A 16,353-nucleotide genomic window follows, 5' to 3' on the forward strand; every position below is an offset into this window, starting at 1 on the left:
TTTGTGAGTGATTAGGTGAGGTTATAGACGCGTGTTTTGACCGTACAGCTAGACACGACTCAATACTGGACACAAAAATCGAGAAAAAAGACTGACGGGACACTTTCCTGGGCACCGTGTCACGGTGCAGAACCTGCCGTGACACGGTGCGCAGTTCCAGGTCAGTTTTGTAATTTTTCAGATTTTAATCGATTTTAAATCCGTACTAATTACTATGTGAGAATAAAAACCCTCGGTCAGGGGTTAAACAAAAAGAGCAAACACATGAGGGTTAGCACCAAACAAACATAGCATTTAGGCACGATGATGTAAAAAAGTTCGCAACCTAAAGTCAAGATCTATGTTCAACTATTGGTCAAGCTTTGGGTGTCAAAAGGGTACCATAGTTAAGAGTTTGGACGCGTTAGCAAGGCAGCCTCCCTTGAGGGTGTATGCCAATGGGAGGCTCCGCGAGTTCATGATGAAATCGAACTCGACTCCATGGCTTGGGTGGATTTAATGACTCGGATGAACCCTTATTGCCATGAGCGTTTTTGGGTTGATAGAGCTTAAATCCCCCGGGGCTAAGACGCATGTAGAACACATACGTTTTTTCAGAAAAATCGAAGGAAGTCGACTGTGAGAAAAGAAAATAGGCCACCGGACTGATTTCAGGACAGCCGTGACACGGCAGAAATTCCCGTGTCACGGTACAGTGTACCGTCAGACGGTACACTTTACCGTGACACGGCAGACTCTGCCGTGACACGGTAGTCAGAAAATCTGACTGGTGCCCTGTTTGCTTTTGCGCGCAACCGAGTTATCCAATTTTTCCTACGGGACAGACCTGAATGCGACGTTAAAACGTCTATGCAGATGCAAAAATTCCAAATTAAGCACAGGAATATTTTTTTCAAGAATCTTTCAAGTCTCATCCACTCATCTTAATTAAATACCGATCACTCAAATCGATAAATAATTAAGAATCCTCCCCAGTGGAGTCGCCAAATTGTAGGCGTCGTTCGAAGTGCGCCTACGTTAAAAGCATGTGGTGAATATGCATGGCACTCATAGGAAGAGGGATTTGACATTACGATTAGGGACAAATAAAGTAGGGAGCCGCCAACAAGTTTTTTAAGGAACATGTAAACCGTTCACGGATCATAAAAGGCAACCACGATAAGGGACAACGATAGGCAACAACGATTGACCCGTGAAGGTTACACCCCATTCATAATCCATAAGATTACTAACTCCATATGGTTCGGAACCACGAAAGGAGGATCGGGTCGGGGATGATGGTACGAAGTGAGTCATGGAGTCACATTCGCCCGTATTGGCCTCTACTCGATTCTTATAGTGAAAAGTGTTCCTGTGATCTCAAAGGCATACAAACAATAATTCAATTCGCTCCAAACTATTATTTAACTAAATTGGTTCAAAATTAATGCACACATAATTCTAAAAATTTTGTGATAACTTCAATTAATAATAAGATTAAAAGGAACCTAAACCGGTTGTCCAAATTATCTTATTAGGCGTGATTTTCAATTACATATTCCCTTTAAACATGCAATATGGTGATCCAAATAAAATAATAGGATCAACATTAATATAAAAACCAATTTAATCATAATTCCAACAACATAAAAATCGTTAGAAAAATAACAATAATAAAAAGAGCGTGATCCTTACTTTGAATCTGTTTGTTTGCAACTACAAAATAATAAACGAGTTAGTAACTTCAAGGAAATAATAAAACAATAACTAAATTAAATTAAATTAAATAAGGTTGATTTTGGGGCCAAACCCTCAAACGATTCTACCTTTCACGCCTTGGTTTAAGGACAGAACCTCAAGTAAAATATGGACTCCTTTGAGTGCTTGAAGAAGGAATTTTGAAGTGAAAAGGGTAGGCTAGTGTTTAGGTTAAGAGCATAGAAGAGAGAAAAATAAGAATAATCGAATTCTCGTTGCCCCGTACATCAGAAATGAGGGGATATTTATAGGGAAAATGTGCTGAAGGAGCACACGGAACCCTAAAATGATAAAAACCCTAAAAAAGTATCCCGTAATACGGTCAGAGTGTACCGTGACACGGTTAGACAGTACCGTCAAACGGTACATATTCCTGTTACACGGTACAATTTTGGAGTGACGCGGGAAATTTTCAGAAAACGGAACAGAAAACGCGTTAAGGGTTTACGCGGAAAGGACACGGAACTTCCCGTGTCACGGCAGACCTCCCGTGTCACGGGAAGTCCCACCGTCAGACGGGAACAGTTCCCGTGACACGGTCAAGCTGTACCGTGACACGGTCAGTTCCAGTCCATTTTTCCGTCTAAATTCATTTTTAACCCTAATTTCTTTCGGCTTTTTAAGTGTCGATTGATAATTTCGGGCTTTTTTCTGACTTTTATTATTCGGGCTAAAATAAGAAAATAATAAAATAAAAATAAATAAAATATTTGGGCCAAAAATAATAAATAATAAAATAATAAAATAAAAAGGTTTGGGCTTAAAATTAATTAACAAGTTTGGGCTAAAATTAAAACTATACTTTTACCAAATATCAAGACTAATCCATAGACCTTTCAAAAATAAGAATTTAACACGATTTTTCAAGCACTCTCGGGATTAAAAACTAAACCCGACCAACAGTGGCGGTGAAAGGTTATTTATCATCGGGTTTGGTTTTGGGGAGACATTTTTAGGTGTCTACAGGTTTGTTATTAATCTTGTTAGTATCATGCCTAGGATCTTGCTATTATTATGCCTTAACATTATTATTATTTTTATAATTGTTATTATCATGTTGCTTGATTTATATTTATTGTTATTGCTTGATCACACCTTTTATGCATGTTTAAAGTGAATTGGTACTTGTAATCACGCTTAATAAGATAATTAATAATCTTTTTTAGAGTTAATTTGATCATAATTCAAGTGATCGCCAATAATAGTTTTGTTTGTGCATTGATATTCAGCTAACATAGATAAACAATTTTAGGGTAAACCTATTGATTGCATGTTAGTCAGAAAGCACACATGAATACGATCAGAATAAATTAGAGGCCTATTATTAGGGCAGGTTCAATCTCTTTTAGGTTGGATTTGTACCTTCATCCCCGAACTACCAGTCATGGTTCCACACCTATTGGAGTTAATGATCTCCTGGATCGTAAAGGGGTGTAACCTTCACCTCGTGAACGGTTTACAAGTTCCTAAAACTTGTTGCGACTCTTTTGCTTTATCTTCTTTCTCTTTGGACGCCACCGTACTTAAGTGTATGATCACAGTGGGGTTCAAGCTAGGGGTAATGCTTGAAATATTCCCTACAGTTTTTTGGCGACTCCACTGGGGAAGATTTCTATTTTAATTCCTGAAATTTATTTCAACAATGATTTAGAATGAGTGGATGAGACTCGAAAAGTTCTAAGTATTTCATGTGCGTAATTTTGATTAACATTATTGTCATATGCATAAAAAAAATAAAAAAAAGATCTCATTGGAAAGACCATCCCTAATGAGTTAAAAAAATAGGATTTTTTTTTTACACGTAGGAAATTTGAGATATATCTTTCACAACTAGGATCGAAATAATGTTGCGCGAAACTGGAAAATTTTATCGTGCACGGAAAGTTGCTGAGGCATGTAGGAACTAGCATCAGTGAACAAAGATTAGTGCCAACATTTTAACGTTAGCGATAGGCGGCAGCTTCTGTCGCCAGGCGCTAAAGCCAAAAAGTGTTTGCACTGTTTGCTCCATCTACTTCCTGATTGAGTTTTTCTCACTTTTCTGAAACCCATATGTGTTCTACATATGGACATAACCCTTTGGGAATTAATGCTCTATCTACCTGATTGAACGCTCTGAACAACAAAGGGTACATCCGAGAATGTTGAATTCACCAAACCATGGAAGCGAGTTTTTCTAAATTCGCGGTGTCCCATCCACTCGCGCCAACCCTTCACGGTTAGGCTTCCGCGCGGTGCATCTGGAACTTTATTGACTAACCCATATCCCGAACTTTAGAGAACTAGAGCCATGGTTAGGTTGCAAACTCATTGCATCATATTGTGCCTACTTGACTAATTGTGCATTATTAAATGTGCATACTCTATGTGTTTTTCCTAACCGTTTGTTTGACTTGTGCTAATATTAAATAAATAAATTCATGACTAAAATCCCTTTGCCTAATTAATAATTAATTAATTTGAGTAAATAAAGTCTAATATTTAATCAGAGTTGACTTAGTACGACTTTAGGCATACCTTGTAGAGTAATAATACTGAAAACAATTTCAGATCGACGCTCCAGCAATGGCGCCAAAAATTGAAATGTAGCGCCACTCTGTGGAGTGTAGCGCCTGGCGACAATCCTGTCGTCTGGCGCTACACTGCAAAGAGAGGCACAAGTCCTGTCGTTTTGACGACAGTTCGGTTTATTGCTCGAGTCATCACCTTATGTCTAATTGAACAGTTTTCTAGTCGATTCGGTTAATTTTTTACCGGTAATTATACCTTGTCAAGTCATTAATTGAGTATAAGCACTAATTCCCATGGTCTTACACAAGAGTTAAAGCATGTCACTTACACTCACTATATAAAACACACACTAATACACACTTTTTACCATGTCTAAGGGAGTCCTATATGCGTGTTTTTTCCGTCATTTTTTTAGGGGGGTAAGTTGGATATTAATCCTCCAAATAAATCAACTTGTTTGAACCCTATACTTAATTGCCAAAAATATATACCTTATTTTTGCCAAAAATATGCACCTATTTTTTGCTTTTCCTCTTTTAAACCGTAAAGTCAAGGTCAATTTGAGTCAAATAATTAAAACAAAAAAAATGGTTTGATTTACAGCGCGTGGTCAATAAAAGAAGGGCATTTAATCAAAGACAACCTTTTTATCCAAGTCCAACTTTTCGACAAACCCATCGCTCGTAAGAGGAAAGCTAAGATAATAATGGCAACTCAAGAAGAAGTCAATGAGCTCAGGAACCAACTGATTACCGTGACTGAGGCGTTAATGGTTCTAACCCTCAAGGTTGATGATCCCGTGAAACAACAACAGATGGACCTCATGCAAGAGATTCTGAGTAAACTGTCTAGCGACTACAATTTTCAAGGGATTAGCTCACAAGGGGTCTCGGTGGACAAGGATCTTCTTCCGCAGAAGTTCAATGCCAACGACATCCCGAAATTCAAAGCAACCGATAACCCTTACTTTCATTTAAGAGCCTTCGAAACAATAATGAGTATTAAGGGTATCGACAAGAAAGTGTTTCCCTCTCTGTTCTCACTATCTCTCGAAAGCGTTTGCCAACAATGGTTCTTTTCTCTCGAGAAAGAAAGAACCTCTACTTGGGAGTCCATAGTAAACGCTTTCATTGATAGATACAAATGCAATATTCAAGTTGAGACCGACTATAGGGAACTTGAAATCCTCAAGTAGAAGGAGAATGAAGGTTTCACCTCTTTCTTTAAAAAATGGATAGAAACCTCAGCTAAGATGATTGAGGTGCCAAGCGAAAAAGATTTCGTAAGGTTATTCATCAAAAACCTTCAATAAAAGTACTCCAAGCATCTCAAATACCAGAATAATCTCCATACCTTCAAGGCCGTCTACGACATTGGAATTAATATTGAAGACGACCTGGCTAAGTTGAAAGCTGCTAACAATAACTCCAATAGTGGCTGGAAAGGAAAGAAGAACGACAATCCTTCTTCTTCCAAAACCACCCACTCAAAAAATGTTGGCACTTTTAACTTGAGTGAAGTCCTTGCTATGAATAATCAAGGACAAAAGAAACCATTTAGAAGGAACTTTACTCCTATTGGCATGAGTTATGACACTGCATTTGACCGATTAAATGCAAAAGGTCTTATAAATCCTATGGACTGTTTGGGGACCCACCAGTAGAGAAGAGAACGGCTAATTGGAACCCCAATGCACATTGCAAGTATCACCAAGGTAGGGGCCATCTTACTGAGAACTGTTGGAAGCTTAAGGAAGCTATCCAAGACTTAATCGACAATAAAAAACAGCTCATGCCGATTGCGCTCTCGCTCACTCCTTAGCCATCTCTGATGAGACGAGTTGATCCCTCATCTCTCATCAAACCTGTCAAAGAAATCCATGCTATCGAAGAAGAGGAGAGATGTTTTTCGATGCCGTGGATAACTTCCAGAATTAGCAAGTAAAGAGGACATACAATTGCTTAACTGTACATGATGGAAGGATAAACTTGTTACGTGAAGCCTCAAAGTTGTGAAGGAACTTCAGAAAAAGTATGACGAGGTTCACCTCGAAAAATAAACCTAGGAAAGAGTTTACACCCATGAACGATTATGATGCGAAACACTTCCTTTACAAGTCATCGATAAACCAAGAAGAGTAATAGACTCAACTGCAATTGGATCCATATGCATAAATGTTCAAAATGCTCTCCGAGAGTGGCGAGATCAAACTTCGAACGAGACCATTTGAATCATTAAAAAGGACATATAGATTTTATTGTCAATATCATCAATCAGGGGTTCACACTATTGAAAACTGTTTTAAATTTAAGGATTTAATTCAGAAAAGATTGATTATAAGAGGCTAGTCCAAGTTCTACAAGAAGAAGACGTAAATATTAATGGAGTTTGGGACAGCGACAAAGAAGACGTTTACTTGAAAGACATGGTAGGACCTCCACCTTCAATGTCATATGCCATGGATAACTTTTGGGTTGAAGAAGATCATCAATAGATGTCCTCACAAGATCCGGGAGAATGCAACCTCATGTTACAACCCATGCCCACCACACAACAAGTTCCCATACCTATCATAGAAGATAATGACATTGTCAAACAGTTTAAGAAAACCAAGGTTGAAATGAACGTATGGAAGCTTCTGGCAACGTCTCGAGAAAATAGGTTGGCCGTAATGAATGCCTTGGATAAGATAGGAATAGATTCTGACACCACTCCTGAGGGATAGGCTAATTTCCTCACGAGTGATCTCCCTAGTCCTATCAACTTGATCACCTTTTGCGACAAGGATTTACCTCCAGAAGGTGACAAGCATTATAAGGCATTAAACCTCACAGTGGTTTGCAACAGAATGAACGTCCTTATGACTTTTGTAGATAATGAATCAGCCATTAATGTCTGTCCACTTAGAACTGCGAGAATGCTAGGCATAAGGGATGAAGACCTAACCCCATCAAAACAAGGAATAAGAGCCTATGATAACACTCTTCGTCAAGCTCTTGGTAAAATTACTATGAATGTAACGGCGGGAGCGATAGAACACGCTACTACGTTCCAAGTAGTAGATATTAAAGCTTCGTTCAATCTATTGTTGGGACGCCCTTGGCTTCATGACCTAAAGGCCGTCCCCTCATCTCTCCGCCAACAGGTAAAGGCCATAGTTGGAGGAATTTCCATTACAATCGATGCTTCACCCATGAGAATTAAAGCTATAAAGAATCCAATAATTAATGTGGAGAACGATAAAGACGATGAAGATTTGTGGGGCTTTAATGAAGAGGTCTCCTTAATCGAGGAGGATGAAAAAGACCCCTCTCTGCCATGGACCCCACTCCAATATGATCATGAACGCTATTCTAAAGAAGCAAGGACATTTTCCTGGGATGACCCTAGGAAAGAAGAAAGGAATAGCAAAACCGCTGGAATCACCTGGCCTCCCTAAATTAGACACTTTCGGACTTGGTTTCAAACCAACTCGAAAAGATCTCAAGCGAGCCCAGGAAAAGTTAAAGGCGCGTAGCGTTGCTCGCATCCAAAAGAAAGCAATCCCAATGGATCAGTATCCTCTTACCCTTAATGGACAATTTATAAAAGAAGGAGAGGAATATCCATGCTATGAATATCCATTCGAGATTTTTTAGATTGCTACTTCATAGATGAAATCCCAACTCCTGTCCACAAGGAGAAAGCACCACCATGCTTTGACTTTATTGTCATGGGATTACTATTAGGGCGAGAAAAAGATGAGCAAACATACAAAGAGGATAAATCATCGCTCATCCAAACAGTCCTACAAAGCGAAAGCTTCGATCCCTCGAAGCTAATCACTCTAGCGGAAGGATCACTACAAGGGTGGCGCAAGACCGTCAAGGTGACTACTCCAAGTGAACGGAAAATCTCCATCACTATGGGGCAAGGACCGATGTTCGAAGAGTCGTCTGAGTCCGAATCAGAGTTAGAGTCTCTCCCTATAGAGTCATCTAAGTCTTTACTTATAGCACCCCCTCCTTTGATCTCTTCCCCTAGGATAGTTAGTGATCAAATCCCTGAGGACATATCCCTCTTTGATGTAATGATCTCAGAATTTAATAATATGGCTTCTTCTCCTTACTCCTTGTGTTCTTCTCTAACCCAAGATGATGAGCATTTCTTAACTAAAAATGAAAATGACAAAGAACTTATTAAAGCAATGGAAACACTTGAAAAGAAAACACCGATAATTGAAGAAACTAAGACGATTGATATCTCAAATGATTCAACCAATAAAAGAGAGGTTAAAATCGGACTAACACTTAATGAACAAGAAAGAACCGATTTAATTAACTTACTTAATGAATTGATCGATGTATCCGCCTAGTCATATGAAGATATGCCAGGCATTAATAGAGAAATAGCTCAACACACTATACCATTAATTCCAGGAATGAAACCTGTAAAACAAAAGTTACGTCGAATGAAACCCGACGTAGCTCTTAAAATAAAAGAAGAAGTTAAAAAACAAATAACTGCAGGTTTCATCAAGGTATCTAAATACCCTGAATGGGTCGCCAACGTCGTCCTAGTTCCAAAAAAGGATGGAAGGGTAAGAATGTGTGTCGACTATCGAGACTTAAATAAGGCAAGTCCAAAGGACGACTTCCCTTTACAACACATCAATATTCTGGTGGATAACACATCAAATCATGCACTTCTCTCGTTCATGGATGGATACGCGGGCTATAATCAGATTCTCATGGCTGAAGAAGACATGAAGAAAACAACCTTCATAACACCATGGGGTACTTACAGCTACACGGTAATGTCATTCGGGTTGAAAAACACGGGTGCTACTTACCAACGAGCAGCGACTGCCTTGCTCCATGACATGATGCATAAAGAAGTTTAAGTATATGTGGACGACATGATTGTGAAATCAAAAGATCGCCCAAGCCATCAAATATCCTTAAGAAAATTCTTCGAAAGGCTAAGAAAATACAACATGAGGTTAAATCCATCTAAGTGTGCTTTTGGAGTCACCTTAGGCAAGCTTTTGGGTTATGTTATATGCTCTAGAGGAATAGAGATAGACCCAACCAAGATCAAGGGAATCATGTCAATGCCATCGCCCAAAACCAAGAAGCAAATTCGAGGATTTATTGGCCGGTTGCAATACATAAGTAGGTTCATATCAAAATTGACAACAATATGTGAACCAATCTTCAAAAAGCTTAAAAAGAATGTACCAGTGATATGGGATGACGAGTGTCAAAAAGCCTTTGAAAAGATCAAAGCCTATCTCGCAAATCCTCCTATATTAGCACCAGCACTTCTGGGAATACCTCTTAGATTGTACTTAATAGTTACCAAAGAGACAATGGGAGCCATGCTAGCGCAAGAAGTAGAAGGCAAAGAAAATGCGATCTACTATCTAAGCAAAAAGATGCTCGAGTATGAAACACGCTATACATCACTTGAGAAATTGTGCCTCGCTTTGGTGTGGGCCATAACCAAGTTAAGACATTACACGCTCGTGCATACAGTCTTTGTAGTTTCCTGATTAGATCCACTCAAGTATTTATTCGAGAAATCTACACTCAATGGGCGCATATCGAGATGGATAGTCAACTTAACCCAGTTCGATGTAAGGTTCATGCCACAAAAAGCTATCAAAGGATCTGTGGTGTTGGATTTTCTAGCAGACTTTCCAGTAGAAGACTCGACGCCAATACACGACAATGAATTTCCAGATGAAGACTTGATGGTCACTGAAGATGATACTTGGACCTTTACTTCGACGGAGCCTCAAACCAAAAGGGATTTGGCGTTGGAGTATTACTAGTATCACCTAAAGAAGAGCATGTTCCAATCTCCATAAAGCTTGATTTCGATGTTACCAACAATGCTGCTGAATACGAAGCGTGCGTGGTAGGCCTTGAAACAGCTTTGGCATTGGGAGTAAAAAAAGTTACGGATATTCGGAGACTCTTCATTGATCATCAATCAAATCTCCAAAAGGTGGAAAGTAAGGAGCGAAAGTCTAGCCCCTTACCAAACTTATCTAGAAACCCTTACTAATCAGTTAGAGAAGGTAGAATACACTTATCTACCTAGAGAAGAAAATCAATTTGATGATGCCTTGGCAAGACTAGCCTCAATGGTTAGGATTCCTACGGAAATCGAGCAAATGCCTCTAACTATAGAAAAAAGGCATAAACCGGCCTATATTCAAGCTATAGAAGATGATGAAGTGACCCAAGAAGATGAAGAATAATCGTGGTATACGGATATACTCAATTATGTCACCAAAGGAGAATACCCTCCCCACGCTGACAAAAGAGCAAAATGAGCATTAAGACTCTTGGCTTCCCAATACGTACTCATAAACAACGAGCTACACAAAAGGGTACCTAAGGGTCTAGCTCTCTTGTGTGTAGGAAAAAGGGATGCTCAAACAGCAATGAGGATAGTCCACAAAGGAATTTGTGGAACTCGTGTAAATGGAAAAATGTTAGTCCAAAAGATAATGCGAGAAGGGTACTATTGGACTACCATGAATAGGGATTGCCATCAATATGTAAAAAGATGCCCTAAGTGCCAAATCTACGCTAATTTACAACATGTTCCTCCATCTTTGCTCTACACCTACACTTCGCCATGGCCATTTTCCACATGGGGAATTGACATCATCGGCAAAATCACCCCCCCAGGAACAGGAGGTCACGAATATATTTTACTGGCAATTGATTACTTCACAAAGTGGGTCGAAGCACAATCGTACGCCAAACTCACTGCAAAACATGTAGCACTCTTTATCGAAAGAAATATTATTTGTCGTTATGGAGTCCCACATGAAATGATAAGTGACAACGAAACTCACTTTAAACCCGAGTGTGAAGAATTCCTACAAAAATATGGCATTCAACATCATCATTCTTCTCCTTATAGACCTCAGGCAAATGGAGCAGTCGAAGCAGATAATAAAAATTTAAAGACTATCATCGAGAAAATGACGGAAAATTACAAGGATAGGCCTGACAAACTCCACTTTGCATTGTGGGGTTATCACACGTCGATTCACACGTCAACAGGAAATACGCCAATTTCCTTAGTTTATGGAATGGATGTCGTACAACCTGTCAAGCTAGAGATTCCATCTCTACGCATCGCATTAGAGAGCAAACTTGAAGAAGTCGAATGGACTAGGGCAAGATTTGAGGAGCTAATTCTACTTGATGAAAAACGACTAGAAGCTCTACATCACACTCATTGTTACCAAACTCGTATGGCTAGGCATTTTAGCAAGAGGGTCAAGATAAGAAACATCAAAGTAGGAGATTTGCTGTTAAAAGCATTAAGGAAAAATGTTTTAGATTCAAGGAGAAAATTCAGACCTAATTGGTCTGGACCCTACACTGTCAAAACAATCTTATCGGGAGGTGCAGCAAAATTAACTGACATGGATGGCAATGAGTTCTCTAACATGACTAATCTTGACCAACTTAAAAAGTAATACCCATAATCACTTGAGTAGGACACTCAAGAGATCTATGTTTGGCCTGATTCCTTAAGAAATGATACGTAGGCAACTCTTTACTAGTGCGGCCACTTTATTTTTTTCAAACCTCGCATCCCAGACTTAATAAAAAATTCAACAGAGGATCAACGACACATTGGCGTCACAGGAAAAATTCTGGCGCCAGCCAATGAACCTTAGCCCCAGACGACAACCTCTGTCGCCTGACGCCAGACTTCCGCATCTGGCGCTAGTCGCAAAATCACGGCGCTAGTGTTCTGAAAAGTATCTGGGAATATTTCGGTGTTTTTCGGAAAATTTTCGACTTCCGTACTCGAAAAAAATTTCTGGAAAATTAAATTTTCGGTTTTCATTGCTTTAATAAATTAAATTTAAAGTAAATAATTTAATTAAAAAGCTGGAATTTCATTAATAAAATAAATTACATTATTGATAGAATTTAAATAAAGCTTAAATAAATTAACTTTGAATTTAAAAAAAAAGTCTAATAATTGAAAGTTAAGCAATGTTGTTAATCTTTTTTCTCTTTCTTTGCCCTCTTCCAATTCTTATCTGCGTTTTCTTCCTCATCCATAACCTTAGCTAGTAGGCATCCTTTAGAGGACCTACATTCAATTTTGGAGTAAATAATTTCTCCTTTAGCTAGGACCCCATGTTTCTTTTCTACCTAAGCCTTCTTCTCTATAGTGTCAGCTTTCCTTTTTCCTTTATCTTTTGCAGAACTTTTCTTCTTAGGCATTGTGGGTGTTTGGAACTCAAGTCTTTCACCCAAGCGTTCCTTAACAGGAATTACTTTATCACCTAGACGACTCTTCACATCAGCTTTACTCTGATTTTTCTTCATGTCCTTTGAAGGTTTCTTCAGAAGCCACCTTTTCACATCATTGGGCAAGCAAAGAGGAACCTTTTAGGTAATCACTTCCCATAAAGGTCTAGCGCTCCAATAAGTATCAAATTTGTCTACTTCCTGAGAGATAGGGAACTCATAGGGACGACGAAGATCCCCGAAAGGAATTGTTTGACGTAGGCCGTACTGTCTTTTTACCCTGCAGGGATAATAGATAGTCATTCGGGACAAGCTTGGAAGACGACAGAAAGGATGCTTGTTGACACCAACCATCTTTTCTATTTTCCACCAAGGGATGACGCACTTGATGGCAAAATTGTAAGACTTAAAGTCCTTCTTCCATTCGTGGCTCCCCATTTTAGAGAAGCGTTTCTTCCTTCTCAGAAAGCAGTTTGGAGTGTACTTCTCAATATTGTATGGAGGGCTAATTAATTCCAGTCTTTCTATTAGCCACATCTGTAAAATTATTCAATGCAAATAAATTATTCTTACTATACAAAAATACATTTTTGATTTCTGTATTTAAAAATATTATTTTTCTACTTGCAATAAAATTGGAGAGCCCCGGAAAAGTGCTTTTGGATTCTTCTTTAATTCATCAAGACTAAGCATGGTCTCTCCAACTATTAATGGCATTGGATTTCTCCCAGATTCAATCTGCTCTAAAACAGTGGATATAACTGCTTGACCCTGATTAGTTTTACCACTAGTGAAAACATATTGATTAAGCATGCAGAAAAGAAAAGCCCTTCTTCTATAAACATGAAAAGACTCATAATAAGGTTTACCAAAATAATGGCGAGCAAATTCTTTCAAATTAACTATGCTACCATCTTTAATTTTTGTTAGATCTCTGTCTTTTAAATTAAAGAAGCGCTCAAAATCCTTATAATAATATTAGTTTATTTTAGGGATTACTACAAGATCTAATGCAGGGAAGCCTAAAATAGCACCGAATTCTTCCGGCAAAGGGCTAATTTCATCATACCCCAATCTAAAGCAATGAGTATCCACATCCCAATATTCTAGGGCGGTATGAATAAAGTCTAAATCAAGATCTACCCCTTTGAAACCATAAATACCCCCCATGTGAAAAACATCTAACTCTTTTCTCTCCTTGGCAGTAAGAGACCGACACCATTCATGAGTGAAGTTGGTAAAACTTTTAGAAACTAGAGACATGATTGTTATGTTTTCTAAAAGCTAAGAATATATTTAATTTGCTGAAATAATGAAGAAAATCGGCTGGGCAGGGGGCTATTTATACACAAAATCGGCGCAGTTTTAATCTAGGAAGGATTCGGAGTCAGCGCTCATTAGCGCCAGACGCCAAACATTGGCGCCCAACGCCAGAGCCTGGCGCCCAACGCCAGAGCCTGGCGCCAAACGCTACGCGTAGCGCCTGGCGCTACACCAAAACGCGTGGCGCCAGGTCACGCTAACGTATTTTAAAATACGAGCTTTCCTAAATCGCGTTTTTTGGCCTGATTCGAGTCTGACCAATGACTTTACGGTCTTTTTATTCTTCTTTTATATCTTTTTCTAAATTTCATTTATTTCCTCTTCTTAATTAATATAACTATTATATTAATTATATTATTTTTCGGATTTTATTTTCATTTCCAAGTTTTTACAACTCCAATATTTTTTTGACTTTTATTCTTTCATTTTTTCTTTAGGGGGAGAAAGTCGGATACCCTCCATCAATAATAAAAATGATGGAATTTTTGCGCAAAATTAATTTTCACAATCCCTTGCACACACAAACATGCACATAAAAGTAAAAAATGAAAAACGATAAATGATGAATAAACTCATAGTAGTATGTATATACAAGCATGTCTAAATAATGAGTCTAAATAAAGGCAAAGTTCTATACAAAGTCAAAATAATAAAAAACACAAGAACAAACTACGGCGTCGGGGGACATACACCCATCATCTCATAAAACTCCGCCGTACGAGGAGTAACCTCTCCACCAGCTCCAACTCCAGCTCCGGTCTCCTCGAGAGGTGAAAAACTTAGCATAAGACTCGTCCACCCAAAATCAACCTGAGGCTGAGGCTGCGGAGGCTGCTGCGATGACGATCCGACCTCGTACATCCCACCACCTCTAAGAGCCGAGGTAACCTCTCCCTAGCCTACCGGCGCAGCATGTGAACCCTCAGATGAAGAGCCTGAGCCCTCTACCGCCTCGGTACGGGCAGCCTCATAACGACCGCCTCGACCACCAGAACCAGTGCGGCGACGTCTCGAGCTAGACCTCGCCGGCTCCCTCCGCACCTCAAGTCTTGTACGGGTACGAGAAGGAATAGCCTGAGCCTGCTAAAGAAACCAAAATCAGAAACATGCAAAATAGAAGCAGTAATGCAAAAACATAAGAAGGGAAGCTACCTCCTGGACGGCGTCGTCACGACGACATGTAGCCATGTTCCTCATCCGGACGAGCTAGCTTCGGAAGGCATCTATGCATCGTGCCATCGCCGTGACAACCTCGCGTGAGAACTGTCAAAGAAGTAAAGTCAGTAAACATGCATAAAATATATGGATAAAAGTTGCAAATAACTAAACTTACCCGGTTCTGGTGACGAGGAATCGACCGCTCCACAAAGCGCTCGCCCTCAGGAACCGGAGGAATCATCTCCTCAATCGGCCCGTATATCCCCTGATAGTGGATGGACATACGAGGTGGCACGAACTCAGTAGGTCCAGCCTGACAAAGCAATTAAAAGTCAGTAAAGCATTACTTGGGGGCTACTTAACGAAAGGTAAAAACTGAAAATCATACTGCCACCTCCTCAGCAGGTAAAGGAACTGGAGCTAAAAACGGCAGTAGCTCCTCCTCATAGCACCTCCCAGGGACCGTGTAAGATCGCCAAGGGGTACCAGCTCCCTCTGACATGCTCACCAACTTCGCGGCGTTGAACATGTGACGCGGTGGAGGAGCAAGAACGATAAAGGTGTCCGAGGAATGCTGAATAGAAACCCTCTCTCCGAGATACGCGATCGCTTCATATGTCCCCAAGAAACAGCGACGCTCAGCAGTATACTACACGGCTAGCCCAGCGACAGCCAAGTCGACCCACGGCCGGTACAGTACGTCAGGCTCCTGCAAGGAACGCTTATCAGACAAGAATCTATCAAAGGTGTTACAAAATGCTCAAATATGTAAAGAACCATATCGAGATGATCCAATCTCGGACATAAGTAGTGGACATCCTAACACAACGGCTTCCCCAGGAAGCGCTCACTGGAAACCTGCGCGGCGACGGTCTCGCCGGCGCAACTGAGAGAGAGTACTCGTAGAACCAGATCTACAAAAGGAAAAAATCATCAGCAAGTGCTAAACTAAAGATTAAAGCTAAACTTTACGGGAAATAAAGTATACCTCTACGACCCTCCAAAATCCGGATAGAGCGACGTTCCCCGTGAAGGACCGGTGTCGACACGAGTCTCGTAACGCTCGGATGAAGTCAGCATAGGCCAAGCTGGCCCAATCATAAGTCCCGATCAAGTGTAGATCATGGACTGCATGTAGGTAGTAAAGCAGCGCTCTACTACCCTTATCAGGGGAGAACGTCCCTGACAGCAAGATGAGTACAAAGATGTGCACCCGCTGCTCTCAGGTAGTCGCATCTTCATCAAAATCCGCTGCTAGAGTCGAGCGGCGAATCCCCTTCGCGCTGAACTGAGTCGACTCCACCTCAGCTCAAGCCCGAACAGCAATCGGACCCAACAGCTCCTCGAC

The sequence above is a fragment of the Chenopodium quinoa genome, unplaced genomic scaffold (genome assembly GCF_001683475.1).
Source record: "Chenopodium quinoa cultivar QQ74 unplaced genomic scaffold, ASM168347v1, whole genome shotgun sequence".
Lineage (NCBI taxonomy): Eukaryota > Viridiplantae > Streptophyta > Magnoliopsida > Caryophyllales > Amaranthaceae > Chenopodium > Chenopodium quinoa.